This window comes from Colossoma macropomum, unplaced genomic scaffold (genome assembly GCF_904425465.1).
Source record: "Colossoma macropomum unplaced genomic scaffold, Colossoma_macropomum, whole genome shotgun sequence".
Lineage (NCBI taxonomy): Eukaryota > Metazoa > Chordata > Actinopteri > Characiformes > Serrasalmidae > Colossoma > Colossoma macropomum.
This window is the reverse complement of record NW_023494792.1, coordinates 54,952,149-54,979,912: the sequence shown is the minus strand read 5'-3', so window position 1 is coordinate 54,979,912 and position 27,764 is coordinate 54,952,149. Positions and strand designations below refer to the sequence as shown.

Sequence of the window (27,764 nt, the reverse complement as noted above, 5' to 3'; positions counted from 1 at the left end):
CTCCACGTCATCATAGTCTGGAAAATAAGTACATTTATCTCAAATAGCACATCTTTATTTTAGAGCACACTGTATGTGTAAAGACAGAAATAGAGCACTGTGTAGGTTCTGTTTAGTACTACAGGCTGCAGCTCAGATCATTAAACTCAACCTGAAATCAAAAAGGAACCTTTTCACATTTTTTTTTGTGTCTGGTCATCATATCATTTAAAAGGAAAAATTCTTGTTTTTCTGTAATCTCCCTTCAAACATGATGTCTTTTGCTCACATCTTACATTATCGTGCACCAGCGGGTGGGGAAAACTGATATAATAATATTGACCGATAATATCATGTTTCACCTCCCACCCACCATCCCCACCTACCATTAAGAGAAAACGCTGAGCTATCTCAGAGATTTTCTGTGATGTGTTTCACTTACGTAATTATAATGTAATTATATGGAAGGAATATGTGTCATGTTTTCTGATTCACATTTTTAAGTGCAGTTTTCATTTGCTAACTTGCTTGATAAGAGTGAGATGGTGGGGAACAGATACACTGTTAAAAATGTCTTGTCGGTTCAGATTGAACTGACAAACCATTTTTATAGTGTAGTTGTGTTTACGCTGTGCCTTGTGATTGGTCATGCAAGATTGTCATGTCTTCCAACAAACTTAAACAGAAAAAGAAGAAATTCTGACAAAATACATCAGTTATTGTACATTATAAAGTTATTAATGAGGCATACTTTATACACGTATAGCTGTAGAGAGGACTGATTACTTTTCAATTTTGCCAAAATGACAGTGTTGCACTACTGATATTCAGTGTTACAGAATGACCCACACAACTCTGCTGAAGAATTATTCAAGTGCACACTTCATAGTCAGTGACACAAACTGCACTTAGAGTGTGCAGGTTAATAAAATCAATTAGTCATTTGAACTAACATTTTGAACATAAATACATGTGGCTGAACATCATGTGTGAATGGACAGTGCAGTAAAAGTAGCGGCCTTCTGCCCAACATCAAAACAATGAGCGCACGGTTTATTTATCATATGTCATAGATAATGTAAACATGTTTTTACCAGACTTCCTGTACACTAGAAAAAAATCTCTCACTCCATCCTCCACATTCATGTAAATCTGAAATGTAGCAACGTACACAACAAAATCAGCCACTCACCTTTTATCCCTCCTACATCCTGTTCAGCTGTGATGACATCATCACAGTTCTCTGGAGCGTCCACTACACCAACATGGGAAGATAAATTATATCAATAAGAAGCAAACTTGACATTTTTACTGTGTTAAAGCTTTAGTTTAAAATTATTTGTCCACATTAAGAAAAATGTACCTGTCATAATGTTGGAGTTTTGTCCAGCAGTAACAGCATCATCATAGTTATCTTTCCTGTCTTCTGTCAAAATAAATGAGATAAATTTCATTAAATCAGCATCAGTATCATCAGTGACTGTGTTCATGTTTGAGATTACAGTATTGTTACATTACAAGTCACCTGTTACAACAGCCGAGCTCTGATCAGCAGTGATGACATCATCATAATTCTCTAACACATCCTCTACACCAAAACCCATTTTTAAAGGGTAGAGAAAAATAAAATTTTAGATTTGTCAGGTGTTTCAGCCATATTTACTGAATGTTGTGTTAGTGTGAGACTATTTCACTATTAAGTTTTGAGTTCATAATTTGAGCTCCATTTGAGTTTTATTTACATAATAATTCGTATTTACACCAAAGAGCAAAAACGTGATGACCACTCAAGTGAATAATGTTGATTATCTCATAACAGTGCATGTCAAGGTCTGAGAGATATTAGACAATAAGCGAACAGTCGGTTCTCATAGTCATCATGTTGGATGTAGGAGAAATGGGCAGACATGATGACTTTGCGACTTTGTTATGGCCGGAAAACTGGGTTGGACCATCTCTGAAACGGTAAGGCTTGTGGGATGATCCCAGTCAGCAGTGGTGAGTACCTGTTGACAGTGGTCAGAGGGACAAACCGGGTACCAGCAACTCAGTGTTTGGTGCACAAGGCTCATCAATGCACCAAACTGTATACATTGTCCAAGAATGGTTTGAGGATCATGATGAAGAGTTCAAGGTTTTGCCCTGGCCTCCAAATTCCCCAGATTTCAATCCGATCAAGCATCTGTGGGATGTGCCAGACAAGTCCAACAACCTGCTGCTAACGTTTTTAGTGCCAGAGACCATTGGTCACCTTCAGAGGTCTTGTAGAGTCCATGCCTCGGTGGGTCAGAGCTGTTCTGGCGTCATGCAGAGGACCAACACCAGGCAGGTGGCCATAATGATTTGGCTCATCTGTGTAAATTCTTTATGTTAAGAAATGTAGTGTAATAATTATTAATGAATCATTTTTTGTCCAGATTTTGTGGACATGATGATAATATGTTGCCGGAACCAAAATATCTCCCTGTACGTAATTGTGGACTGTATCTGTAGGGGGCAGTAAAGCTCCATAAATCATTATAGTTATTACAGTTACTGAGTAATTAGTTATTCTATTTTTACAGCATTTTTTCTGAAGTTTTAATCTTTACTTAATCCAAACTTCTTTTTAAATTAAAACTCAAACAAATTAGACACACCTGCTACACTATCAGAGATCTGTCCAGCAGTGATGACATCATCATAGTTCTCTGCTGTGTCCTCTTTTGCCGATTCACCTAAATAAACTGTATTAGTTCAATCATATTTTTATATTGTGATTTAATATTTCAGAGCTGTTCTGGTGGACTAACACCAGGCAGGTGGTCATAATGTTTTGGCTCATCTGTGTAAATGATTTACTTTATGAAATGTAATGTAATAAAACAAAATCATGAATACATTTTTGTCCAGATTTTGTGGACATGATGATCATATGTTGTGAAAACCAAAATATCTCCCTGCACGTAATTGTGGACTGTATCTGTAGGGGGCAGTAAAGCTCCACAAATGAATCATTACAGTTACTGAATATTTGGTTATTCTAATTTTACAGCATTTGTTCTGAACCTTTTATCTCTACTTAATTTCTACTTCTTTCTAAACTAAAACTCCAAATTATAAAACACACCTGCTACACTATCAGAGATCTGTCCAGCAGTGATGACATCATCATAGTCCTCTGCTGTGTCCTCTTTTGCTGATTTACCTAAATCAAGTAAAAGCAGTCTGACTTTACAAACAGTGCAGTCATATTTTTACATTGTGGTTTAATGTTTAAAGATAAAATCAGGCAATTAATTAATAAAGGATCTCACTTATCAGGCCACTGGTGGTGACATCATCATAGTATTCCACCTTTACTCCAGTCAGAGACTTTGCTGCAGAAAAAGAAAAATGTATTACTTTTATTTATATTAAAAAAAAATAATAATTCAGAGAGGTTTTAATGTAACACTTTCAGTCTTTTGTGAGCTGCAGTGTGACTTTATTAAGATTTTGTAGGAAATCATTTTTGACAGAAACGTCTGATCTAGAGATGAATCTCAGTGTGTTTTTGTGAGCTACAGTGTGAGACACTAAGATTATGAAGAAAATCATTTCTGCCAGACATTTCTGATCTAGATACAAATCAAATCTTTAATCAGAGAAACAAACTAAACTGACTCAATTAAAACAAAAACGTCTCTCTGTAATAACAGAGATTGTATTTACTGAATATTGTTAATATTTATTTAGATTTATTTTTTATTATTTGTATTTGATTTTTAAATATATTTTTAAAAAGTGATGGTGTTCTTTTGATCTTCTAATTAGAAAGTTTTTCCTAGAATAATCGCAATATTACCGTGTATCAATTTTATCTTCACCCCTACAAGTAAGCACAATAAAACACATCTGGCAATAAACTGAGAGCAAATTTATGTGCATATTTATTTCAAAAATATTTACTGTAAACATTCTTTGCATAACTGTGACAGAATCATGAATTTATAAGGAATTCTCTAATTATTAAATGGTGATTGTGATGCTTGTCAGTTTCCAGCTGTTTAACACACACACATGTTCTGGTCCTCTTACCTGAGAGAAGCTCCTCATCCACATTCTCATATCCTGAATGCTGTTCTTCAGAGAGGATACTTCCTGTTAGAGGAGAGCAGAACAGTCATCAAACACATTCAGAATGCAGAACCACCCACAATCCTCTGAGTGCTGTGGATCACTGTGAACTGGGTTAATAATATGAAATAATATCAGTAGACAGTAGAGACACTACACTCAAGACTCATTTGGTCACTGACACACTAGGTCACTCGGTCACTCAGTCTCTTGTCACTTACTTGGTCAATTAGACACTCACTCGTTCACTTTCTCAGTCACTCGGTCACGTACTCACTCGGTCACTTGGTAACTCAATTAGTCATGCAGTCATCTATTCACTTCCTTGGTCACTCATTACCTGATCATTATGTCAGTCACTCACTGTCTTTAAGTCACTCATTACCCAACTTATTCTGTCATTTCCTCAGTCATTTGGTTATTCAGTCATTCAATAAGGAACTCAGTCACTCAATAGGTCACTCAGTCTCTCACTCACACTGTCTCTTGGTCACTCACGAGGTCAACTGGTTACTTACTCATTCAGTCACTCACTCTGACACCTCGTGACAAACAGGGACTCACTCACTACATCATTCACTCAGTCAGTCTCTAACTTGGTCACTTTCTTACTTTATCACTGTCTCACTTGGTCACTTGGACACTCACTGGCTGACTGAGTGGCTCACTCACTCACTCACTCACTCATTCACAGTGATTCCCTCAGTCTCTGTATTTCCCACAACACACACACACATACATACACACACACACACACACACACACACACACACACACACACACACACACACACACTTGCAGCTGTGTGGTTTCTCTGTATGTACAAAAATGGAAGTTTTACAGGAATTACTCAGTTTAACTTCAGCTGCCTAATAGATGCTTATCAGCTGAATTAACACACTACACTACATGTAGATCTACTCTAACTGCACATTATATATAATATACACTAATATATCATTTAACTGATTTTGATTAAATTTATTTCATTTCTGTTAAACTGTTGAATCATTATAATTTCAAAAACATTAAATATTGCTTTGAACACTGAGAGTGAGCAGGTATAGCTGGGTGTCTTCTGTTATGTCTAATGTAAGTATACTTTAATACAATCATCCTCATGCAGAACACTCCATATATCACTCACCCCTGCGAGTCGAGTCATTTCTTTTAGTGATGTATCTGCGGTCGATCTCCTCATAGACTGCCTCAGTCAGAGTCTTACGCCTCCTCTTAGAGAGCACTGTGAGGGAGACAGAGAGAAACATGGAGCCAGTTCAGTAGAAGAGCAGACTGAAGAAAGATTGAAGGACTAATGATGTTTAGAGAATGTACAGAAAGTGGATTGTAGATGATCTCTGAATCTCTCTACCTCTCCTGAGCACTCTGTTCTGGTAAAACAGCACAACCAGAAGCACTAAGGCCAGGAAGAGCACCACTCCCAGAACCAGGAGAGACACTGGATAGATGGACAGAACAGGTGGGGATGGAGTGGTTGTTGTTCTTGGCCGGCCAACTGCAGATAAAAAAACAGAATAGAAACTGCAGAGCACTGAACAATCTATTTACAATCATTTAGAAAAAAATGACCTAAGACATAAGAAAGTACCTGTGGTGGCGGAGGTGGTGGTTGTACTTATGGGTGTGGTAGTAGAAGGTGCAGATATGTCTGAGCATACAGAAACAAAACATAAAAATAACAAACAAAGCACCAAATGAAAGTTACACTGATTAAAGTAAAGCTGGTGTTTACTGGCAGTTCTGATTGTGAATCCTCACAATGTAAGCACTGCATATTGTCGCTGTCCAAAAGAAAACACATACCTCCATTTTTTGTCAATTTTTATTTTTCTACTGCATTTGAACATGGCAGCTCCCCTTTACAGTGTGTGAACATTTCATAATGAATGGACCAAAAAAATTCGCTTAGAGTAAAACCTCTTTTCATTAACTTGCATTCAAAGTTAAGAATGTTTTGCCTTCTGTAAATTTACCATTTTGGAGATACTTGTTTTACTTTGGACAGGGATGATATGTCAAATTAGACAACATGACCAAAATTACACCAATCCACTTTTCATTAAAGACTTGCAGATTATTATTAACGCTGGGATAAACGTGATCTAAGTGGAGTCATACACTCCAAAATCCAGCAGACTCCTCTGACCTGCACAGGTGACTCCAGCGTCCTGCCTGTGGGAGCAGTCAGTGTGGTTCTTCAGGGAATGAGGACAGTCCAACAGGTGAATCTCATTCCCTCTACACTTCACTCTGTTCAGCCAGATAGGCCCTTCACCAGCACCAAAGACAGCACTCCCATCAGCACTCAGCGCCGGCCCACAGCCCAGCTGTCTGCAGACCACCTGAGCATCCCTGATGTCCCACAGATCATCACAGACGGACCCCCATTCAGCGTTGTGATACACCTCCAACCTCCCAGAGCAGCTTTCCTTTCCTCCCCTCAGCCTGAGAGGCCGATGCTCTACATCACACACATCACACATGATGAGAGTCTCAGATCTTAGAATTTTCAACAATGTACTGTAATATATTAATTCTGATTTTCCAAAATGACTGTACCACAAAGGTTGATCTCAGTTATATAATTCAGAACAAATTGATCATGAACAGTGTGGCATGATGTAAGCTTACTATTTTTGAAATTAAATTAGAGAACACCAAGAACATGAATACACATAACACAAGACAAGCTGTTTCATGTCATTTAGAAAGAAAAAATAAAACATTAGCAGAGAAGTAAAACTCTGTTCTATATATTAATAAAATAAATGTTCTTACTTGAGCACTGTTTCTGGTACAGAGATGAAGAGCATGTCTGATGGGTGTGCTGGCGTCTTTGGTCTGCCATGACAACAAAAATTAAATCATAAATACCATAAACACCCAGATCACTCTGTCTATGAGCAGACTGATCCATCTGAAATATTTTTGCTCATTCCAATATGCTCTCATGCAGACAAATGGTCCAAGCCCAAAATGGAAAGATATCAAGTTTTTAATCTTAACAACAAAACATCGGTAAGTAATTTGACAAGAATTAAACAAATAGATAATGTATCATAGTATGTTGGAGTTTTTCCTTTTGACTTCTTTAAATGTTGAGGTCTTGTGGATAAACCTGCAGACAGCCTTTTACAGAAAGAAGAGTCAACATTGTTCCTCTCAGCATTGATGGCTTCAAACAGTTGAAACATTGCCAAGCTAGCTTGTGTTTAATGTGAGACCAAATATTCCATTTAGAGTTTAAATCTAGACTCTGAACAGGCCAAAAACATCAGTAAAAACAACAATATCTATATATCACTTTTTTGCATCGTAGTGTACATAAAAGCAGTATAATCTATAGAGAGGAACTGCCTACCTGAGCAGGTAATGTGAGCCACCTCATTTTTTCCATCACAGTTGTTCTCTCTCCAGGGTGAAGATGGACAATGCCACAGAGTGGAGTCATGTTTCCTACATTTCACACCATCCAGCCAGTTAGGAGCTGATTCCACTCTTGCTTTGGTAGGTCTCTCACTGCCAGATCTTCCACAGTTCAGCTCTCGACAAACCACACTAGCTGTTTCATCAGACATTTCGTTTAAACACACATTACCCCAGTTTCCATTATAGAACACTTCCAGATTCCCCTCACAGCCCTCGGTGAGTCTGAACTCTTTAAATTCTGTTGGGAAAAGAAATACTTTGCTTTACATGAATACTCTGCTATGTAGTATTACTTCTACAGTTACCTAGTATTAAAATATGCTGTTTTAGAAGTTTAGTGTTTTACTGTGAATGTCTTTTGTACAAATTGTCACCCAGTTTGCATATCAGTAGTTTAAAATGTGCTGTATGTATCTTCATAACATTTTAAAAGACTGTGTAATTTGTAATCTGTCAGATACAGCTGGCTCAAAATATCAAGTACAACAGCATTTAGCACATTTTACCTGAGCACACGACTCCTACGTCCTCCATGTGTTCACATTCACCCTCTCCACATTGCTGAAATCTACAGTTCCACAGGGACGTCTCGTTCCCCTCACACTCCACCTCATTCAGCCATATGGGTCCATTTCCAGGTCCAAACTGGGCTGGTACCGGATCACTGACGGCCACTCCACACTGCAGCTCTCTGCACACCACCTGCGCATCCTCAATATCCCACAAGTCATCACACACTGACCCCCATGAGCCGCTGTGGAAAACCTCCAGCCTTCCTGCACAGTCTCCTCCAGAACCAACCAGCCTGATGGAGCTGTGAGCTGAATTAAACTTACCTTCACACACACACACACACACACATACACACACAGCAGTTCACCCTATAATTATTCATATGTTACAGCTGTTTTAAGATGAGAACAACATATTGCTCATTGATTTTCTACATTATGAAGAAAATAATTGTTTTGACTGTAAAATGAACAATAAAGATAACAGTATATGTTGGTAAGAATTATTTTAGGAAAATTCTTGCTAATTAACTGCTGTAACACTTACCAGAGCAGGTGATTGAGATTTGATCTCCTGAACTGCAGGACTTCTCCATAACTTGTGCACTGCTGCAGTTCCCCAGATGAGCTTCACTCCCAGAACAACTGAAACCCATCACACACATGTGTCTGTGTTCAGGACTGGATGTAGAGGAGCTGAAGAAGCTGATCACAGAGCCACAGCCCAGCTGTCTGCAGACCACAGAGGCCTCAGACTCACTCCAGGAGTCCAGCAGAACACTCCTCCAGTCCTGCATGAAGTACACCTCCACCTCCCCCTCACACTCCATCCCTCCAGACAACCGTACACGCCCCTCATGAAACGCCAGAGAGGAACCTGGAGAGGAAAAAAAGATTTCTTTTTGACTAAAGGTGAAACAGACCGAACATTTTTACTGTTTTAGAATAGCAGAGTTTAATAGTTTTCATAAAATACGCCAAGAGCTGCTCACCACTGCAGATGACTCCAGCATCCTGTTTATGAGAGCATGCAGTTCGACTCCATGATGAAATGGGACATTTTGACAGGTGGGTTTCGTTACCCTGACAATCAAACACATCAGCCCAGATCTGGCCACTCCCCTCCCCAAACCAGTCTGACCCCAACACAGCCACAGCACTCCCACACTTCAGCTGACCACAGAGGACACTGGCAGCTCTTATATCCAAGCTTTCATCACACACTGTGCCCCACTCACTGAGGTACTGGAGCTCCATTCGACCAGAACAGGAGTCAGAGCCGTTCATCAGCTGAGCCTGAGTGTGACCTGAATCAACATCACATTTCAGGACTGAGCATGAAAAAGGCCAAATCATTGCTTATATAATGTAGACAAACAGTGGCATAGTTTACTAAAATTCAAAATGCTTTTTAAAGAGAACTTAAATATGCATTCTTTACCAGCACAGACCAGTCCCACATCACTGTCATGGGAGCAACTGTGTTTGAGTGAAGATGATGTTGGGCACAAGTAAATCTCTGATTCGTTGCCTTTACAATGAAGCTTCTTTCGCCACACCTGACCCTTCCCTCTGCCAAAAGCAGCTCCTCCCAGCACCTCCACAGGAAGCCCACAGTCCAGCTCTCGACACAGAACCTCTGCATCCTGCTGGTCAAAGTCAGCATCACACACTGTGGACCAGGTCTCTCCACGAAGCACCTCCACTCTCCCAGAACACATATGAGGACCATCAGCAAGTCTAGAGACGTGACCTATGAGTATTTGAATAATGTTGCATTGTTAGCTAGCTAGCAAACTTTGGGTTTATGTGAGGCAAAGGGGTTATGTTAGCTAACATTGACCATAGTTATCTATCTGATAAGCCAACTAGTTTAAGAATTTGAAGTAAATTCATACTGAGAGTGTGAATGAGCGACACATAAAAATGACATTATTGGTAACTCTTTATAAACTTTGTTTTTATATTTCTCTAAAGTATTTGGAAACAATGGCACCAGTATTTGTTATATATTGTTGTTTACAAGTTAATTTCAGTGAAAATCTCATATAGTTAAAAAAATAGAAAACGCTACAGCTAATAATGCTAGTGTTATTGCTGAATATAAGGCGATTGCTAGTATTTATACTGTAAATAGGGCAACTGCTAATACAAATACAAATACTTATTCTATAAATACAAATGCTCATACCGCAAACTGCCTTGAGACGCCACATTGGTTCCTCCCGATAGAGACTATGTCTGTTCCCCGAATAAAACAAAGCATCAAAGAGCCTCAAAATGTTTGCTATAGTAACTTGATTAATATCAGACCAGTTATACCAGTTTGCAGTGACAGCACCTTTGGTCTAAAACTAGGACTGCTTAACATAAGATCCCTTACTCCTAAAGCCGTCGTTGCTAATGAAATTATTACCGATCATGGTTTTGATGCTCTGTCTGCCTTACAGAAACGTGAATTAGACCCGATGAATACTTCAGTCTAAACAAAGCCACACCCCCAGGCTACAACTATGCACATAGTCCTCGTTTAAGCGGCCGAGGTGGAGGTATAGCAACCATCCATACTAAAGCCTTAGGCGTGAGCCAGAAAATAGGCTATAAATTCTCTTCTTTTGAAGTTCTTTTTCTTAATATAAGTGATCAAGGAGCAAATAAAAATTCCTTTTCACTAATTACAATTTACAGGCCGCCAGGGCCGTATTTTCAGTTCTTACAGGAATTCTCTGAGTTTCTATCAAGTCTAATAATGCTTTCAAATAAAATAACAGTTGTCAGAGATTTTAATATCCACTTTGACAATCCTCAAGATGCACTAAGCAAGGCATTTACATCTATCATAGACTCCATAGGTTTCACCCAAATCATAAAGGGCCCACACACTACCACAACCACACTCTAGACTTAATACTGACCTTTGGTGTAGACATAGATAACTTAGCCTTTCTCCCCCAGAGCACAGCAGTCTCAGATCATTACTTAATCGCATACGAAATTCACTTTAGTGGTAATGTGCATTCATCACCATGTTATCATGTTAAGCGGACTATAACTTCTTCCACAGCTGGTAGCTTTATTAGAAACCTTCAATTATCAGCTTCTGTCAGCTGTCCATCTAATCCTACCGAGTTAGATATTATGACCAAGCTCTTAGAGGATAATATATGATCTACTCTAGATCGTGTGGCCCCATTAAAAAGTAAAATAGTAAGGCAGAAAATCTCGCCCCTTGGGATGATGATCACACTCGGGCTTTAAAACAGACTGCCAGTCAACTAGAGCAAAAATCGTGCCTGACTATGCTAGAAGTGTTCCAGTCCGCCTGGAAGGAGAGCCTTATAGACTATAGAAGAGCACTTGCTACAGCACACTCAGCCTATCTCTCCTCTCTCATAGAAAACAATAAGAATAATCCTAGATTACTTTTCAGCACAATCTCTAAAATAACAGAGAACAAGTTACACAGTTAGTGAACCCCAAATGCCATCAGCCTATAGCAGCAATGATTTTATGAACTTCTTTAGTGATAAAATTGAAAAAATTAGGCAGAAAATTCAGAATGCACAGTTAAAATCTACAAACCTTCTTCCCCATAATGCCAGCCTCAATCTTGAGATATTATGATCCTTGCAGAGAGGCTTGAATCATTTACCTTACTTCAAGAAAATGATAAAGTTAAAATCGTTTCTTCCGCGAAATCTTCTACTTGTATGTTAGATCCGATTCCTACAGGCTTACTCAAGGAAATTTTGCCAGAAATAACCAAGCCTATTCTGTCAATAATAAACTCCTCTCTTAGCCTTAGATACATACCAAAAACTCTTAAACTAGCAGTAATTAGACCGCTGATTAAGAAAGCTAACCTCGATCCCTGCAAACTATCAAATTATAGACCCATCTCGAATCTCCCCTTTATATTGAAGATCTTGGAAAAAGTTGTAGCAAAACAATTAAGCTCCTATTTGCATAGGAATCAAATACACAAAAAAATTTAATCTGGGTTTATGCCACATCATAGTACAGAGACAGCACCAGTAAAAATTGTAAATGATCTATTATTATTCTCTGACCAAGAAAAGTGTCTCTGTTAGTCCTCCTCGGTCTTTGTGCGGCATTTGACACAATAGATCACGCTATCTTACTAGACAGACTAGAAAACCTTGTAGGAGTAACAGGAACAGCTCTTTCCTGGTTCAGGTCCTACCTCACTGATCGCTATCAGTTTGTTAATTTAAACGGTGAATCATCTGCCCTCGCAAAAGTAAAGTATGGTGTTCCACAAGGCTCTGTTTTAGGACCTGTATTATTCACACTATATATGCTACCACTGGGCACCATTATCAGTAAACACGGCATAAATTTCCACTGCTATGCCGATGACACTCAGTAATATTTAGCAAGTGAATCTGATGATAAAATTAAACTTGGCAAGATTGAGGACTGTATAAAAGACATAAAGGACTGGATGTCGAGTAATTTTCTCCTTCTTAACTCAGAGGTTCTGCTTCTTGGTCCAAAAGCAACTGGAAACAAACTGTCTAATTTAACACTTAAACTTAACAATTTCTCAGTTGCATCAAGCTCACCTGTAAAAAATCTTGGTGTCATGATAGACCCTGATCTGTCCTTCGACGCACGTATAACTAATATTACTAGAACAGCCTTCCTGCATCTCTGCAATATTGCTAAATTGAGAAATGCATTTTCTCTACAGGATGCAGAAAAGTTAGTTCATGCATTTATTACTTCAAGGCTAGATTACTGTAATGCCCTGCTGGCTGGATGTCCCAGCAAAAGCCTTAACAAGCTTCAGCTAGTCCAGAACGCTGCAGCCAGAGTTCTTACTAGAACCAGAAAGTTTGACCATATCAGCCCAGTTCTATCAAACCTACACTGGTTACCAGTTAAATTTCGCATTGATTATAAAATTGACTTATAAAGCTGTAAACGGACTCGCCCCTCAGTACCTGAGTGAACTTCTCTCCCATTATGAACCATCACGCCTACTTAGATCACAAGGTGCTGGCTTACTATTAGTACCCAGAATTAATAAAGTTACGTTAGGAGGGAGAGCTTTCTCATACAAAGCCCCCCAGCTTTGGAATAGGCTTCCTGTTAATGTTCGGGACTCAGACACAGCCTCAGTGTTTAAGTCTAGGCTAAAAACTTACTTGTATAGTCAAGCCTTTGGTAATTAGTTTTCCCTGTCGGTTCTATACCTGCCAGAGTCTCTGCTGCTCTGCTAACACTGTAATCTGTGATCAGTCACTCATTACAGAACTGACTCTGTGTGTTTTTCCCTTCTTTCTTTTCTTTGCCAAGTTGAACAGCTGCCCATCCTGTGCGTCTGATGCTGCTGCCTCTTCTGCCTTAATCGGGTGCCACTGCTGCCAGCCCTCTGGACTGGCTTGACCACCATTGAGCTTCATGCTGTACAACGCCATGCAAACCTCACCCTCACATCCTGACCCCACTGATGCTGCTGCTGCATAAACTAAACTAATCAAATTAATCATTTGCTCCACCTGTTTTCCCCGTTTTTGTGCTAACAATGTTTGCTATCCGGTGTCGACCAGAGGAAGATGGGTTCCCCTTCTGAGTCTTGGTTCCTCACAAGAGTTTTTCCTTGGCACTGTCGCCACTGGCTTGCTCATGGGGGTTTGGACCCGGATTTCTTTTTGTAATGCTGATTTTTTTTTGCTTTGTAAAGCTGCTTTGTGACAACACCTGTTGTAAAAAGCGCTATATAAACAAACTTTGCTTGCTTAATCATAACGCTATTTTATTTCCCTCAAAACCTCACCATGTAGATTGAAATTAAAAGGTGGCAGCTCCATCGAAGGCAGATGAAATTTATAGCAATTAAAAAAAATTCTTATTACTTCCTTGAGTTTAATGAAAAATATTACTAAACACAGGAGGAAAACCCAGATAGCCAATCATACATTTTCTGCCTATTGCTATTTTAAAATTTTATGAGGAACAGACATTTTGGGGCCATTAAAAAAATCCTCCTGGGGGACCGTGTCCCCAGACCCCTGTAGTACAGGCTTAGCCTCTTATCCTTAACCTCTAGTCATGTCCCTGCTGTAAATCATTATTCTTTGACTTCATTGTGTGTTTTTTTTAGCATTACACTTTACCAGTCTTTTGCTGCCACTGTCCCACATTTTTAAATGTGTTGCTGGCATCAAATTTAAAATAAGCATATATTATTCAAAAACAATAAAAATTATTTCACATTTTCAACATTTGTTATCCTGTCTTTGTACTATTTTCAGTTAAGTACAGAGTTTAAGTGATTTGCACATCAATGCATTCTGTTTTTATTTACATTTTGCACAGCATCCCAATTTTTTTGGAAACATGGTTGTATTTACTGTAATCTTAAATTTCACATTGGCTGCAAAAAAGCAGACAGAAGACTAGATGTGGATGTCTTTTTCAGTATAATAATAATAATAAAAATAATATTAATAATGATAATAATAATAATAATAATAATAATTCTTTACATTTATTAACAATAATAATGCTGGTGATTGTTTTATTTTGATTTATTGTCTAGTTTTGTGTTTATTTTCCTTTGTTTTAATTGTTATTCATTGTTAAACAGTATTAACGCTGAAGGGTTTAAGAAGCCACATCCATTTCTGATCTAGTGGTTTGAACAATTACACCAAATGGCCTTACAACACCCCAAGATCAAAGATTTTCTACAATAATTATTATAATCAATAACATTATCCTCAATAACATTAATAACTAAGTTAATGTTATTGATATTTGCACCTATCTGTTTTAGCTAACTGATACAGCACTGCACAAATATCATGAACATTCACTTATAGCTACAGAACATGTATGTGTTAACATAGCTAAGTTAATATTCATGATATTTGTATAGTGCAGTGTCAGTTACATCAGTAGCTGTAGCTTATCTAGCAGGCTAACAGCTTCACACAGCACAGGTTTGATTACAGGTGTTTAGCAAACAAAGACTCAAATCTGAGGGATTGAAACCAGGCTGTGATGTGTGGACCTGTTACAAGCTACTCTTGCTCCATGATACTGCCCTAGTGCTAGCTTAGATTCAGTTGTGGCTAACTACTGACACAGGTTTTCAATTCTGACAAGCAACTGACAGAGGTTTGGAATATAAATCTTATACTCAGCAACCACGTATGGATTATTCATTTGGAATTAAGTTGTGAGGTTACTTGTTACCCAATATTTTACATTTTGTAAAAATTGTTTTCTTTACCAATATTGAGAACCACTGGTATATAATATAGGCCTATAACATTATTTAAAATATTAATGTATCTTCAATGCATATTTACAATATTTATAATATTCATTTATACTCATTTGCAAAATGAATATGCAGTGATGACAATGATACAGTTTAGATAAAATATCATTCATGAATGTGATGACTGACTGCAGCTTACCTGAGCAGATGACTCCAGCATCTTCATCATGACCACAATTATTTTTACCCCATCCTGTTGAGCTACAATTCTTGAGTTTAGACTTTGATCCACTACAGTCAACATTATCCATCCAGATTGGACCTGATCCTGATCCAAAGTGAGCAACACTCAGTGCGTTTACAGCTTCTTCACAGTCCAGCTCTCTACACACCACTGCAGCATCACTCATATCCCAGTAATCATCACACACTGTTCCCCACTGTCCTCTATGAAGAACCTCCACTCTCCCAGCACAGCGACTGCCACCGTCCACCAACCTCACACTGACTGTACAACAGAGGGAGGTGACAGAGTATTTTAAACACAGCCCATCACAGTTCACAGAATCTAAGAATAACAGAAAACTCTACAGTTCCTACCAGCACACACCAGTCCCACATCACTGTCATGGGAGCAGTTGTGTCTGAGTGAAGATGATTTTGGACAGAAGTGAATCTGAGATTCGTTGCCTCTACACTGAAGCTCCTCTGACCACACCTGACCCTCCCCTCTGCCAAAAGCAGCTGCTCGCAGTACCTCCACAGGAAGCCCACAGTCCAGCTCTCGACACACAACCTCTGCATCCTGCTGGTCAAAGTCAGCATCACACACTGTGGACCAGGTCTCTCCATGAAGCACCTCCACTCTCCCAGAGCAGCGAGAACCACCAGCCAGCCTGACTCCTAAAAGAATAACATAATGTTAAAATTAATATTATTTTATGCATCGTTTATAATTTTGTCTATTGTTATATTAATTTTAATAAAATATAGATCCTTGAACTACAGCCTAAACACATTTGAGAAAATGATCAGTCAAACCATTTTTCAGTAAGCCTTTAACATGTTCTCACTCGACTAACAGTGGAATAAGTACATGATAACAAATAAACAATATATTTTCATTTTATGTCTGTCGGTGTGTTTTCCTGACCATTTCTAAATGTGTCCTTGTGGAAAACCCATGACTGTGGCTGGCCAATTTAGTGGGCTATGTACTAAGAATTTTCATGAACTAACATGAAGTGACTGGCCAAATTTAACTGCTATTAACTGCAAATTTAACAAGCAGTGACCCTCCCATTGGTCTTTTGGTGCTAAAGGGGCGTTGCATCTATCATGACAGTTGCTTTTTGATGTGAAAATAGAATCTGTGACAGGGAAAATAGTAAATCTGCCCCAAAGTGTTCTCAGCCTTTTAGCAGGCAATGCGTATAACAATGAATAGAACACAATGATGATTCTATTATACTACTTTCCAAAACACAAAATGTGCAGTGAGAGAGAGAGAGAGAGAGAGAAAGAAAGAATGAAAGAAAGAAAGAAAGAATGAAAGAAAAAAAAAGAAAGAAAAGACAACATGCATGGTAGAGAGACAGAAATAGAAAGAGAGCGAGGGAGAGAAAGGGAGAGGGAGAGAGAGAGAGAGAGGAAGAGCAAGAAGACTGTGCATATATATATATATATATATATATATATGTATGCAAAATGTAAATAAAAACAAAATGCAATGATACACAAATCATTTAAACCTTGTATTTATTTGAAACTACTACAAAGTGAGAAATTTTATTGTTTTTTGAAAAATATATGCTTGTTTTGAATTTGACGCCAACAGCACATTCCAAAAAAGTTGAGACGGGGACAACAAAAGGCTGGTAAAGTTGTGTAATGCTAACAAAAAAAAAACACCTGGTGGTTTATTGGCAACAGGTTAGTAACATGATTGAGTAGAAAAGAGTATCCCAGAGAGGCTGAGTCTTTCAGAAGTTAAGATGAGGAGGGTTCACCACTGTGAAAGACTGCGTGAAAAAATAGTGCAACAATTCAAGAATAACGTTTCTCAATGTAAAATAGCAAAGAACTTTTGCTTTTCATCATCTACAGTACAAAATAGCATTAAAAGATTAATAGAATAAGGAAAAATCTCCATATGCAAGGGACAACGCCAAAACACCAGTATTTAATGGCCGTGATCTTTGGGCCCTCACGCGGCACAGCACTGAAAACAGATATGATTCTGTAATGGACATCACTGCATGGGCTTAGAAACACTTCTGAAAAACACTGTCTGTGAAAAAAAACAGTTCGTCGCTGCATCCAAAATGCAATTTAAAATTCTAAAATGTAAAGAAGAAACCATATATTAACAGGATCCAGAAACGCTGCCACCTTCTCTGGGCCCGAGCTCATTTAAAATGGACTGCGGGGAAGTGGAAAAGTGTGCTGTGGACCGACAAATCAAAATGTATTTATTTTTTTTTGGAAATCATGGACACTACGTCCTCCAGGGTAAAGACCACTCAGCTTGTTATTAGTGCACAGTTCAAAAGCCACCATTCATGATGGTATATATAGGTGCATTACTGCACATGGCATGGGTGACTGGCACATCTGTGAAGGCATCATTAATTAAGCAATAGAACACGAGAGGGAGTGTTATTCGCGATAACACAACCTCAAGTGTTCTATTGCTGAATTATAACAGTTAAATAAATAAAGTTAGAAATAAATAAATTGGGCTGTGAATGTGGCATTTAATTTGTTTTAATGTAGCAATTCCTTCCAGCAAACTATAGTTCCTTAACAAGAAGCCTTTTGCTACGTCAGAGTAACGAGCTCCGCTCACTCGTTGCACAGCCAGCAGTTCTTTCTCCAGCTCCTTACACAGACCAACTGACAGTTTCGGAATTTAGTGTAGTCTCATCTTCAGAGTCTGACCAAATCGGCTGTAGGTCAAATGTAATCTTTAAAGTATTCATTTTCTGATGCAGTGTTTGTGAAAAACCTGTGATGTTATGGCGAAATAATAGCAAGGTTAGAACGCTTCTCAACCAATCAGCTTGCGTGGCCGATACTAACTGTTGTATAATGCTGAACAAAACAACATGTTTTACAGGGAAGGCCTTGATTATTTCAGCAAGACAATGTCAAACCATATTCTGTATGTATTATAACAGCATTGCTCTGTATTAAAAGAGTCCAGGTGCTAAACTTTCCTGCCTGCAGTCCAGACCTGTCACCTACTGATAACATTTGCTGCATTATGAAATTAAAAATATGACAAAGGAGACCCTGAACTGTTGAGCAGCTGAAATCCTATGTCAAACAAGAACAGGAAAATATTTCATTTTCAAAACTGGTCAATTGGTCAACAGCAATTGGTCTCCTCAGTTCCCAAATGCTTACAGAGTATTGTTAAACTGAGAGGTGATGAAACACAGTGGTAAACATGAACCTGTCCCAAACTGAGGTTGTGTACATATACATACACACACACACACACACACATATATATATGTGTGTGTGTGTGTGTGTGTGTGTGTGTGTTTGTTATGGCAAGCCAAACAGGAAATATTTAATGAACATTGATATATATGGAATGAACTTTGATATATATTGAATGAAAGTCACTGTTGAAGGGTTGAGGATGGCCAAGAAAAACTGTACATCAATAAATGGGCATTAACAAGCTACAGGTGGAGCTTAAAGGAAGGGAATTCTGATAAAGTGACCAGTATCTATACACAGTGATCCCGTGGACAGAGTGATCTGAGAGTGGCTGATATATGATGTGAAGACACAGATGGGTGGATATTCAATATGTACATAATTTGACATGGTGCAGAAGAAGAGTCAGATGAGGCCATAATTTCTGTTTGAAAAATGCTCTTTTATTGAGAGCAAGGGAAAACAATGCCACTTGAAAAGCAACTGAAAATTGAGGTAGGTCACTCCTAGCCCTACTCTTTCTTCTGATGGTCACCAAACACAAACACACTCTCACTAACTCTGAGCTGGACACAAAATAACACAGTAAACACATACACACACTGTAACTGAAGAACAACAACATAGCAACAAAATAAATAAATTTAATAAAATAAATATAATTAACAATGTAAACAGTCTGTTTGGCTGCAAGGCTACAATACACACAACCTCAAAAGTCCCTCTCTGTCTGAACAAAACATTTTATAAATTATATTATTCATTTTTTCATCTCAATGTTCAAACCATGTATATCAAGGTTCATTCAATATATATCAATGTTCATTCAATATATATCAAAGTTCATTCCATATATATCAATGTTCATTCCATATATATCAATGTTCATTCTATATATATCAAAGTTCTTTGTATATATATCAAAGTTCATTCCATGTATATCAATGTTCGTTCCATATATATCAAAGTTCATTGTATATATATCAAAATTCATTGTATATATATCAAAGTTCATTCCATATATATCAATGTTCATTCCATATATATCAAAGTTCTTTGTATATATATATCCAAGTTCATTCCATATATATATCAATGTTCATTCCATATATATCAAAGTTCATTGTATATATATCAAAGTTCATTGTATATATATCAATGTTCATTCCATATATATCAATGTTCATTCCATATATATCAAAGTTCATTCCATATATATATTGTAGCAAACACTGGCTGAAACTTTACCCCAAGCTGAGTGTTTACCTAACTTATCAACAACCCAAAAGTTAAGAGCCTTTTGGCTCCAGCGAGTCTGGAGTTGAAAGTGTAAATCTGTCGACTTAACACTCCCAACCCCAAACTCAGTCAAATTTACGGCTGAACCAAGAACCAGCACCCCTCTCCCTCGACCCAGGGGGCAACAGAACACCTCCCTGGAATATTGGCCACATGGCTCTCTAAAGTCCTGTGGACAACTTTATCTTTAAGTAACAGAAAGTACATTTCTAAGGTATATGTCCACTCCAAACTGCAACCATTCATTAGGACTCATTTTAACTAAACTAGACATACCAAGAACGGAACTGATACGACAATCTGGACTGCAAATTTAAACTTTCTAAATTCCCTGAGGATCTCAAGCATGGACCCACAGCACCCCAAGGTGTGAAAACAAGAATTACCACATCACCACCATAAGGACTGTTGCTCACAAAGGACCCCACAAACTCATTGATATGCATGTTTGACTATCAACCTTATCTAATTTGCAAGTGATGTTGCTTATATTTGTGTGCCCAGTTACTGTAATTTGTGTATTCTCCTTTCTTTTACCAGACGTTAGGAATGTGTAGGATAACTGTCTGAAAGTTACTGAAATAACCATTTAAAGTAGTGATTTTAGAACACTAAGCATGCACCTAGGTTTTCTTTTCACTTGTTTATTTAGCTGTCTATTTTTCTTTTCTTGTTTACTTGATTTTATTCTGCCAACGTGATGATTTTATTGGGTTAAATCTCCTGCCACGAAAAGACACCCAAAGGGTTACCTGTAGGACTATCTCTGCCTTTACAATAGTTGTTTCAGGTAATGTGGATAAAACTGTACGTTGACGCACAAGTGTTAGGTTCGTCTGTTGTGGATTTTAGGAACTTAATTGAATGATCTGAAACTGTTTGGTTTAATCTAACTAAACTTTTGAAACCTAGAGGGAACAAGGAAGGGAGTTCCCTGGGAAGGCGCGCACAGAGAAACCACCCCCAATCAGAATCGAGCCCAATCACTGACGGAAAGGCACGTGCCTGCACGGAGATGCAGCATCCCCGAGCGAGGAGATGAACCACCGCGTGAGTTCCAGCCTTCAATCGAGTCCGTCCTGAGACGACCCCTCCTGAAGTCAGCCCCCGACTCCAACGTAAGCTGGAACCATCAATTTGCAGTGAGGGCCCTGATGCCAATTTATTTAATAAGAGAATTTTTATAGGTACATCCAGCCATATAGTTCTTCCCGTCCAGGCTTAGGTTAATTCTCTAGAGGCTCTCCCAAGCGACTTCCCAAACCACACTGCCTCATACCGTTTAGCCGTGAATCACTCTAACTTACTCGAGCTATTTTGTCCTTGTGACTTTCATTACTATCACTTTTGTTTTGTTTTGTTTTCTGGTTTTATTTTCTATTGCTTATCATTGAATGTAGTCCAAAAGTAGCTTGATATTTAGCCAATAAATTCCCTTTTCTGAAGCATCCTTGGTGTGAGCCTTTCTCTCTCTTGCCCTGGGCTGTAGACTTCAAATAAATCCAGGTTACTCCACACCCTTATATAAGGTTCTAGCAATAATAACATTAAAATTGCAAAACCCGTTACAATATCAATGTTCATTCCATGTATATCTAAGTTCATTATATATATCAAAGTTCTTTCCATATATATCAATGTTCATTCAATATATATCAATGTTCCATATATATCAATCTTTGTTCTATTGAGATATATTGAATGAATGTTGATATATATTGAATGAACATTGATATATATGGAATGAACATTGATATATATGAAATGAACTTTGATATATATGGAATGAAATTTCATATGGAATGAGAACAACAACATAGCAACATTAAATAACAATGTAAACAGTCTGTTTGGGGTTACAAGGCTACAACACACACAACCCCAATCCCTCTCTGTCTAAACAAAACATTTTATGAATTATATTATTTATTTTTTCATCTCAATGTTCGAACCATGTATATCAAGGTTCATTCCATATATATCAAGGTTCATTGTATAAATATCAAAGTTCATTGTATATATATCAAAGTTCATTGTATATATATATCAATGTTCATTCCATATATATCAATGTTCATTCCATATATATATATATCAAAATTCATTGTATATATATCCAAGTTCATTGTATATATATATATATATCAATGTTCATTCCATATACATCAATGTTCATTCAATATATATCAACGTTCATTCCATATATATCAATGTTCGTTCCATATATATCAATGTTCATTCAATATATATCAACGTTCATTCCATATATATCAAAGTTCATTGTATATATATCCAAGCTCATTGTATATATATATATATATATATCAATGTTCATTCCATATACATCAATGTTCATTCAATATATATCAACGTTCATTCCATATATATCAATGTTCGTTCCATATATATCAATCTTTGTTCAACTGATATATGTTGAATGAATGTTGATATATATGGAATGAACATTGATATAAATGGAATGAACATTGATATATATTGAATGAAAATGTATATATTGAATGAACCTTGATATGCATGGATCAAACATTGAGATGAAAAAATGAATAATATAATTTATAAAATGTTTTGTTCAGACAGAGGAGGACTTTTGGGGTTGTGTGTGTTGAAGCCTTACACAAACAGACTGCTTACATTGTTATTTAATGTTGCTATGTTGTTGTTCTTCAGTTACAGTGTGTGTATGTGTTTACTGTGTTATTTTCTGTCCAGCTCAGAGTTAGTGAGAGTGTGTTTGTGTTTGGTGACCATCAGAAGAAAGAGTAGGGCTAGGAGTGACCTACCTCAATTTTCAGTTGCTTTTCGAGTGGCATTGTTTTCCCTTGCTCTCAATAAAAGAGCATTTTTCAAACAGAAGCCTGACTCTTCTTCTGCACCATGTCAAATTATGTACATATTGAAACTCAACCCATCTGTAGCTTCACACCATATATCAGCCACTCTCAGATCACTCTGTCCACGGGATCACTGTGTATTGATACTGGTCACTTTATCAGAATTCCTTTCCTTTAACCTCCACCTGGAGTTTGTTAATGCCCATTTATTGATGTAATTGATGTACAGGTTTCTTGGCCATCCTCAACCCTTCAACAGCAACTTTCATTCAATATATATCAATGTTCAATCCATATATATCAAAGTTCATTGTATATATATATATATATATATATATATATATATATATATATATATATATATATATATATATATATATCAAAGTTCATTCCATATATATCAATGTTTATTAAATATTTCCTGTTTGGCTATATATATATATATATATATATATATATATATATATATATATATATATATATAGAGAGAGAGAGAGAGAGAGAGAGAGAGAAAATGTGCCCCTGAAATCTCTGTAAAAAAGCCAAATGTACTCCACTGTAAAACAATAATCATTTTAACTTATCAATGCAAGTAAATTGCCTGTTTTAAAATTACAAGTTCACTAAACATATAATAGTTAACAGAACAACTCATTATTCAACTCAATTATTTGAATAACAATAAGTTTAAAACTTTAGGGTGGCCAAATGACTTGCTTTAAGTTAAAACTCCAAAGTAGTTATTACAGCATAGATAAAAAACAAACTCATTTGAAAACCAGCCCAACCCGAGCCGAAAAATGTTTTCCCAATATTCTGTTGGGCTGCAGACCTCCAACAATGTTTATCAGGAAACAAAATTATCCAGACGGAATTCTTTGTTTTAGCGTGATTTTTAAAATCTTTTATTCTTGTTTGTTTTTATCTTAGAAGAATTTTTACTGAAAGACTGTTCAACTTCTAAAATGCATAAAAACTGTAGATAAAATGTTCCTCTGGTAGCAGAACTTTAGAGTGGAGATGTTTAGAACGGATGGTTGATGTAGAGAAAGAGAAAATGTACAGAGGACATTTTCCTTTTTTAACATTTTTTTACTTTCTTTTACAGTGGTTTCTTATTTTTTGTTTTTTCTTTGTTTTTGTTTTTTTGTTTGTTTGTTTTTTAATGATTTCGTTTATGAGACCCGATCAGATCTACATCGCTGCACATGTTACTAATGTGTAAATCTATGTAAAGAAGTAACAACTGCACATTTTACAGGTTAATTTAAAAAAATCTAGGGGAAAACATCCCAAAAGAATTCTACTATAAACTGAGCTTAGCCCCAGATCTTTACAGTCCTAGCCAATTCCCCTTCTAGACATTAATAATATAAGCTCAGGAATTTTGTTTCCCATAGCTAATGTGATGGGAAAAGCTTATATTGCCTGCTTGCTTTCCATTCATGTGTCAGTGGAAGTTCCATTGTGGGTACTGATGTATTTACATTATACTATAGAGAATATTAGCTTATTGCTTTTTCATATCCCACTTTGAGAATCAATGGTGAATAAGATCTAAAGTTAAATACTCTCAGAAATTCCATTAGTTTTATCTGGTGTGGTGATGATATTATGATGAGTAAAGATATTATCACAGACTTTCTTCCATGAATGTAGTAATAGACTGTAGCTTACCAGAGCAGATGACTCCAGCATGTTGTTTGTGATCACAGTTATGTTTACCCCATCCTGCTGATCTACAGTGTTTCAGTGTTGACTCTGATCCACTACAAAATATGTCATCCATCCAGATTGGTCCTGATCCTGATCCAAAGTGAGCATCACCCAGTGCATCTACAGCGTCTCCACAGCCCAGCTCTCTACACACCACTGCAGCATCTCTCATATCCCAGTAATCACCACACACAGTTCCCCACTGTCCTCTATGAAGAACCTCCACTCTCCCAGCACAGCGACTGCCACCATCCACCAACCTCACACTGACTGTACAACAGAAGGAGAGAGAGAGAGAGAGAGAGAGAGAGAGAGAGAGAGAGAGAGAGAGAGAGAGAGAAAGAGAGAGAGAGAGAGAGAGAGAGAGGAGGAAGCAATTGACAGAATATTATTTTAATTTCATCACAGTTCATCACAAAACACAGAATCTAAAACTAAACAGGAAAAGGTGCAGGTCTTACCAGCACACTCCAGTCCCACATCATGGGAGCAGTTGTGTCTGAGTGAAGATGATGTTGGACAGAAGTAAATCTGAGATTCGTTGCCTCTACACTGAAGCTCCTCTGACCACACCTGACCCTCCCCTCTGCCAAAAGCAGATGCTTCCAGCACCTCCACAGGAAGCCCACAGCCCAGCTCTCGACACACAACCTCTGCATCCTGCTGGTCAAAGTCAGCATCACACACTGTGGACCAGGTCTCTCCATGAAGCACCTCCACTCTCCCAGAGCAGTGAGAACCACCAACCAGTCTGACTTCTAAAATAAGGGTGGTGATCATACAGTACTGTAGTTTCTCATGTCATTCATGAATTTTAGTATATTTATATTTTATATATTAACATATTAACATATTTTCTTAAGCTTTACATATTTTGAAGAAAAGACAATTCAATTAAATTCAGATAGTGAACATTTAATTTTTCAGCAAAACCCACCAGAGCAGATGACTCCAGCATCTTTAGAATGATCACAGTCATGTTTCCCCGCTCCTGGAGATCTACAGTTCTTCAGTGTAGACTCTGATCCACTACAGTGCACATTATTTATCCAGATTGGTCCTGATCCTGGTCCAAAGTGATCATGATTCAATGCATCTGCAGCCTCTCCACAGCCCAGCTCTCTACACACCACTGCAGCATCACTCATATCCCAGTATTCACTACACACTGTTCCCCATGTTCCATTATACTGAACCTCCACTCTCCCAGCACAGCGACTGCCGCCATCCACCAACCTCACACTGTCTGCATTGAGTTAAAAGGGTGGCGGTGGGAGGATGAGGATACACATATATAGACAGGGAAATCACCAAGGTTAATATGTTATGCATCACATGTATCACATAAAGCATCATATGTTATACATCAGTAAGAATTTATTGTGGTAGCAAAGATGACACACTGTAAAACTGGCAGTTTTAACACTTAAAGAGTTCATTTTAACATGACTTTGGAACATTTACGGGCCATTGAATTTTGCAGCTTCAAAATTCACAAAGACGTTCATGATTCAAAAAATTATAATAATATAGGCAGAGTTAAAGTTGTGAAACATCTGTTAAAGCTAGTAAAAGCTGTTTAATTCATAAGTATTGGAGGAGTTACTACCAATGGCATCAAGTAGAGGACTTCCTGAGCAGATGACTCCAGCATCTTCAGAATGATCGCAGTTATGTTTACCCCATTCTGCTGATATACAGTTCTTAAATGAATACCCTGACTCACTACAGTCCACTTCATCCAACCAGATTGGTCCTGATCCTGGTCCAAAGTGAGCGCTACTCAGTGCATCTACAGCCTCTCCACAGTCCAGCTCTCTACACACCACTGCAGCATCACTCATATCCCAGTTATCATCACACACTGTTCCCCACTGATCATCATGAAGAACCTCCACTCTCCCAGCACAGCGACTGCCACCATCTGCCAACCTCACACTGTCTGTGCAACAGAGAGAGAGAGAGAAAGAGAGGAATTAGTGTATATCTGGTGACCTTCACAAAATTCTGTTTTAAATTATGATTTCATTTACTGAAGGAAAAATGCTGTTCAGCATTTACCTGGCCCTACCATATGTAAAAAAGTAGTTTCTCCCTTAGCTACTAAATTGCCTAGTTAACGTAATTCAATTGACTACTGGGTTCAATTTCACTAGCCACACCCAGGCATATTACTGTCAGACCTGTTGAATCTAAACATCACTTAAATAAAACCTGTCTGGCAATGAGAGGCAGACTAGAAGGACTTAAAAAGTAGCACATGATGCCACATTCTAAAGAGATTCAGATACAGATGTGAAAGAAAGGCATTGAAATCTACCAGTCTGGAAAGGGTTACAAAGCCATTGCTAAGGTTCTCAGTGAACCACAGTGAGAGCCATTATCCACAAATGGAGAAAACTTGGAACAGTGGTGAACCTTCCCAGGAGTGGCCAGGCTACCAAAATTTCACCAAGAGTGCATCAGCGGCTCATCGAGAAGGTCACAAAAGAACCCATATGAACATCTAAAGAACTGCAGGCCTCACTTGCCTCAGGTAAGGTCAGTGTACACGATTCCACAATAAGAAAGACACTCGGCAAAAATGGCATCCATAGAAGAGTTGCAATGTGCAAACTACTGCTGACCACAAAAAAAGTCACAAAGTCTCATCTTATATTTGTCAGAAAACATCTAGATGACCCCCAAGACATTTGAGATAATATTCTATGGACTGATGGAAGACACATTCCACCATAAGAATACCATGCCAACAGTCAAACATGGTGGTGGTAGTGTGATGGTCTGGTGCTGCTTTGCTTTTGCAGGACCTGGATGACTTGTCATAACTGATGGAACCATGAATTCTGTTCTCTATCACAAAATCCTGAACAAGAATGTCCCCCTGTTAGTTTGTGACTTAAAGCTCAAGCTCAGTTGGGTTATGCAGCAGGACAATGGTCCAAAGTACATAAGCAAGTCCACCTCTCAATGGCTCAAAAGAAACAAAATTAAGGCTTTGGAGGGGCCGAGTCAAAAGCTCTGATTTGAATCCCATTGAGATGCTGTGGCAAAACCTAAAACAGACAGTTCATACTTGAACACCCTCCAATGCAGCCGAATTAAAAAAAAATCTGCAAAGGAGAGTGGGCCAAAATTCCTCCACAGTCATTT

General features: G+C 37.9%; 1 long non-coding RNA gene and 1 pseudogene across 1 annotated transcript; both read right to left on the bottom strand.

Moving 5' to 3' along the window:
* Positions 1 to 4,083: 4,083 nt before the first annotated feature.
* Positions 4,084 to 5,677, bottom strand: LOC118812535. Its single transcript, XR_005007553.1, has 3 exons — positions 5,450 to 5,677; positions 5,225 to 5,320; positions 4,084 to 4,101 (listed from the first exon to the last, which is right to left on the bottom strand). It is a non-coding gene; the product is annotated as an uncharacterized LOC118812535 (long non-coding RNA).
* A 523-nt stretch (positions 5,678 to 6,200) lies between these two features.
* Positions 6,201 to 26,518, bottom strand: LOC118811228 (annotated as a pseudogene).
* Positions 26,519 to 27,764: the final 1,246 nt, after the last annotated feature.